Source organism: Capsicum annuum, chromosome 3 (genome assembly GCF_002878395.1).
Source record: "Capsicum annuum cultivar UCD-10X-F1 chromosome 3, UCD10Xv1.1, whole genome shotgun sequence".
NCBI lineage: Eukaryota > Viridiplantae > Streptophyta > Magnoliopsida > Solanales > Solanaceae > Capsicum > Capsicum annuum.
The window spans coordinates 192,842,994-192,848,993 of NC_061113.1; positions in this window are offsets into that span (position 1 = coordinate 192,842,994).

Below are 6,000 nucleotides of genomic sequence, written 5' to 3' on the forward strand. Positions count from 1 at the left end.
AGGAAATTGGTAAGTTCTTCACCCATGATATACTAGATTAGATATATGCAGATACTGATTTTTATGTGTCTTTTTTAATGCGGGTTCCAATTTGAATTTATTATTTGATCCATATTTTCTTTAAATAGGAAGTTCTTTTCTTTCTAAATCTGATCAACATGAACTAAGCCACATCAATTTCTCTTGACTTGTTCGTTATTTGTTCTGTCAACTAGAGTGTATTCCTGCATTATACTGTCATTTTCTTATGAAATGGCATTTTTAAGTGGATTAAATAGATAAAAAGTTACCAGATTTTCCACTGATATTCCAGCATTAGCAGGTTCAAGCTTCTTTATATATATATATATATATATACATAGAGAGAGAGAGAGAGAGAGAGAGAAAGATGATAGTAGATAGATAGATTCTCCTGTTTTAGTAAATTTTCTGGTCGATATTTCTCTGGTTATTTTCATTTACTTGCATTTCAATTTTTTGTGTGTGTTAACATAATCATATGCAAGAATATTACTCCTCCTAACTAAATATAAATAGTATGTTTGGTATAAAGAACCTCCTTATCTGTCTGTCTCTCTCCCCTCAAAGTTCTTGATTACTTATTCTTATTGTCAGAGATGATCTCATCGAATCATCATTTATCAAAACCACTGTGTTGTATACCCTGTAAATGGTCATCACAAATAACTTGTAATTATCGTGTTATGGGTTACTTCAGCTGCGGGTCTGTCACAAACAAATTCTCTATCTCCACAACATACTGGTAAGCTCTGCGTACACTCTTTCCTCTCGAGACCTCACTTATGGGATTACTCTAAGTATATTGTTGTTGTTGTACACACACATTTTGTTGCAGGAGTCCATCGTACTAAGTTTTAACATTAACTTAGCTGTTGTATTAATAGAAGAACCTGTGTAGTTGTCCTGCGTGCTCAAATATGGACTGTAGCTTATTCCAGTTTCAATATTATTTAGTTTTGATAATGCAGAATGTTTCCTTGGTTGTAGCTACAACATTATGACAACATTTAGATGTAATGAGTATCTCCAGTCTATAAATCTTAAACAAATATTTATCTAATCTTTTCTTCATTGTTCAAAAGTGCTGCTTTCTTGATACCTATTCTTTAAAAACATGTTGTGTAGAAAGTCTCAAACTCTACTGCAATTTTTTGAAAAAACGACGTTATAGGTATATCATATCTTACTACAAGAGCACTCATCATGGCAAAAGCATCTGCTTCCTGAATTGTGTTGGGTTTGCCTACAACCTCTTCTTACTTTACTGCAGAAATCTTAGCAAAGGAAAAAAAATTATTCATGTCCTATTAATAACTTACTTGGAAGCAGATGTTGATATAAGATAGAGATATTGATGCAAGATATTGTTTTTTAGGATATGTTAACAAGAGTGAAAACATCAGTGAGCAGCAAAAACTGCAACGCAAGTGGGACAAAAGAACGCAGCAGGCAATACAGAGCAAAGCGTGGAAAGGGAAACAAATTAATTAGCTTTAATGATGTGAAGTCTGCACTTGAATTTTAGTTGCTTTCTTTGAAGTCTTTTGTAAGCGTAACTTCGTCTCTAAATTTCACATTGCCTCTATCAATTCAATTAGCGATACATTCAAGTTTCACTACCAACTCATTGGGCACTAATGTGTTTTAAAAGGCAACCCGAATTGACCTAATACATTATGCAACTTACATATTTGAAACATAAGAAACGTAAAAAAAAACACCACATACCTTTTGTTCAAATACCCACAAATAATTGGTGACTTGCCATTGATATAACCAATCAAGGTTATAAATTTCAATAGTACCTGCATATTACCGTATGAAAAGGATTTTTATCCTTTTGCGCATAGAAGGTAGCAAGTGTGCCTCTGTCAATATCTTTGAAACGTCGTGTATTATGACTTTAATTCAAATAAAAATTAGAGACTCGTGCTGATTACGTGTTATGAAATATTGTGCATAGTATGCAGCAAGTGTGCCTCTGTCAATATCTTTGAAACGTCGTGTATTATGACTTTAATTCAAATAAAAATTAGAGACTCGTGCTGATAATGTGTTATGAAAAATAAATAAATAACAAGAATAAATAGAGAGAAGAGGGGACAATTCTTATTTATCTTGAGTGATTCTCACGGGATGAGAGATTTAGAATACAATGAACAAATTCCCCCTCTATTTATAAGAAAAAATACTCGTAGTTTCTCTCCAAAATGTAGATATTTCATATCCTAATAGATATCAACTAGATTTTGATAGTTGATAGGCATTCACTATAACGTAAATACATTTATAACAAATAACAAGTTTCTTAGAATTAAGTTCAGAGGCATGGGGTGGGGCCGTGATTTTTAATTTATAAATATTGATTTTTCACTTACTAGATTTAAGTTGATTATTTATATATATTTAATGAAATTTTTATATAAATAAATGATGTGAATCAAAATTACTGTGTTAAAAATTCTACAACTTCGTATCTAATGCATTCGCTCTGGCCTGACACCAACTTAGAAATTAGGGTCTCAACTCTCAACTGCCGTCAGCGTATCAAATTAGCAAACTCTAAGCAACAGACATTTCGAAAGTGAAATTTTACTAATATCACTTTAATGTTGTCTAGAAATTTTTTCAAAAAAACAATAATATAATAATACTTACATAGGATTTCTCTAGTCCATTATCATGTCTTTTTTTTCCCTTTCTAAATACCTGATCACTATTATACTAAGAGTTCGTTTGGATAGGATTAAAAAAATAGTTTTAGCTTAAGTGATTAAAAGCTTAAAAAAATGCTTATAAATTAAGAAGATAAGTGTTTGGATAGCAATGGTGAAACTAAAAAAAATTGTTGATGCGTTTGGTAAACAAGTGATGTTAAACACTTTTTGTTGACAAAATGACTTAAATGTCCTCAAAGTTGTTAATACCATAAATTAGGTGAATTATTTATAATTTTAATTCTAAAATAATTTTTTTTAACAAACCTTCAATATAATGATGGATTCGCTGAAAACAAAGGAGCAAGACAAAGAGAAAGTTGGAGGGAAGAGACGAAGAGAAGCGTAAACAGAAAAAGAAAGAAAAATTATATATTTAAGGGCTACAAGTTCAAGGTACTGTTGGAATTGTAAGAAAATATAAGGGATAAAGAGGTAAATATTTTAGTCAAACCTAAAAGAATTTTAATCTAAAAAGTAAAAAGCTAGGGGTACCAGTTTCTCCCTTTTTATTTTTTTAAATCAGTTTTTGTGTTATGAAATATAAAGAAAGAACAAGAATAAATAAATAGAGAGCGAAGAGAGGAGACTTCTTTATTTCTCTTTAGGGATGAGAGATCATCAGGTATTGAGGATACAATGAACAAAACTCCTCTATTTATAGGGAAAAATACTCTTAGTTTCTCTCTAAAAGATAGATACTTCATATCCTAATAGATATCAAATAGATCTTATCTATATATTTGATAGACATTCACTATAATGTAAATACTTTTATAATACTTCCCCTTGAATGTTTTATTTATAGATAATATGCCTCGTTAAAACCTTACTAGAAAAAGTCCAGTGAAAAAAATCTAGTGAAGGAAAAAGAGTACACATCTCTAATAATACGCATTTCGGCTACCTCATTAAAAACCTTACAAGGAAACCCAGAGGGATAAAACCTTGAGAGGAAAAAAAGAGTACAGTGCGTATTTGCTCCCCCGATGATAACATCAATGAACTTTTACATCCCGATCTTGTGGACCATCTTCTTAAAAGTTGCAGAAAGAAGAGACTTGGTGAATGCGTGAGTCACATTATCACTTGAATTAATCTGTTGCACGTTAATATCACCATTCTTTTGTAGTTCATGTGTATAAAAAAACTTTGATGAAGTATGCTTTGTTTTATCTCCTTTTATGAATCCTTAATTAAGATGTGTTGTTCATGCTGCATGATCTTTATATAGAATTGTGGGCATTTTGTCATATTTAAAATTATATTTTTCTCGAATAAGATGTATCATGAACCTTAATAACACACACTCTCGGCTTACTTCATGAATAACTATCATCTCAGCAAGGTTCGATGAAATGGCTAGATAGTTTGCTTTATATATCTCCAAGATATGACAGTGTCCCCACATGTGAACACATTGCATGTTTGAGATCGAGATTTATGTGGTCAAATAATTACCCAACATCAGCATGACCAATAAGATCGAAACTTCAATCTTTAGAATAAAATAAGCTCATGTCTTTTATCCTATTTTGATGTCTCTTAGTAGGAACAGGAATAAACCTTGCTAACAAATTGACTGAAAAGGCTATATCAGACCATATAGTATTTGCAAGATACATTAGTGTTGTGCATCAATGACACTAAGATATGGTACTTCATATTTACCATTTCAGTAAATAATCTATTGCTTTTGAAAACTCTCCAAGAGTTTCGACAATATTCAGACCATCAATTTATCCCTTATAAGGACAATAAACAAGTTTCCTAGAAACATTATATGCTTCAGGCATTTTGAATCCTTTAGGAATTTTCATATGGATTTTTGTCAAGTGACAATAGAAATATGTGTGACATCTTCAAGTTTCTGGACTGCAAATCAAATAAGTGTTATGCTTACCAAGATGCATCCTTTCGTGTCACGTGATAAATATCTCTCTGTCAGCATGATTAAATAAACGTAGAATTTAGATCCTCGTAACCTTTTACAATATTGCATCAATATTGTATCAAAGATATCATCGATGATAAATATCATTTTATATCGGTTCACAATGTGACATAACATTTTGAAATCTTATCACTTCATTATTTTCAGGTACCTGAACCTCTTATAAGGTTTCATGAAGTGTTATGTCATCGGCTATTCAAGAGCACATTGCATTCATATTATGATTATTTGCTTCTTATCATTTTCAAGTATTATTTCATTTGGAACTAATTAGTCTACTACGCTTCACACATGCATAGATTTTATCCTGTAGGGACATAAAATAGGAGCACTTGCAGCTTAAATATGAGATGTTATCGGCATTTGACTTGAATTATCTTTTGAATCGGGATCTGAAAACAATTACTAACATATTTCATAGATGTTTATATTCTCCCCCTTATGTTAGGAAAACTAGCATACATCCTCCATCTTCTTTGAGGAATCTATCTTTGTACATCTTGGTATATTCATTAATCGCATACCGCACATCAAAACTATTAGATGGAATAGTTGGTTCCTGACCTTGAACAAATTGAGAGGGAAGAAATAAACATAATTTATTGGTCTAATGCATACAAGTGCTATTATATACAACATATTATATTTCAGACCAACATATAAATGTAATACCCCATACTTTTCCTAGCTTAATTTCGCTCCTAGAATGTTAAAGGTAAGCTTCAAAGACTAATAACTTTTATTACATATAGAATTCTCCGGATTTAGACCCTCAATTGTGTGGGAAATTGAATTAGTTTTTCATCGATATGAAATTCACCTAAATTTGATACTCGACTGAGAAGTTATGGCATTTTTAGTAAAGCAGTGTGCCATTTAGGCAAGTACCACATCCCGGAGAGGGCAAAAATGGCAATTGTCCAATTACAGTGAACCTCCACGATAAGCCCGCATCGCGGTGAAGCCTTATTTTCTAATTATTAATTTCCAGTGGTTCATCGGGATAGTGGCGCATCACGGTGATGGCTAAAATTGCATTTCAGTAGTGTACTGTGATAGCTCCGCGTCGTATAGAATGTCTAGTTCTCAGTTGTTGAATTCCAGTGAGCCACCGCGATAGTGGCGTGTCGCAGAGGCATGTAAATTTGGAAAATTTCTCTTGTTTCCAGTTCCAATTAAATTTTAAAAGCGATACTTTGGTCTATTCCCAAGCCCTCAATTCGTCATAAACAAGGGATTCAGCCTATTCCAAGAATTTTATGCTTATTTTCATCAATACTTTCTCAAAGAAAAATCCTAGAGCTCAAA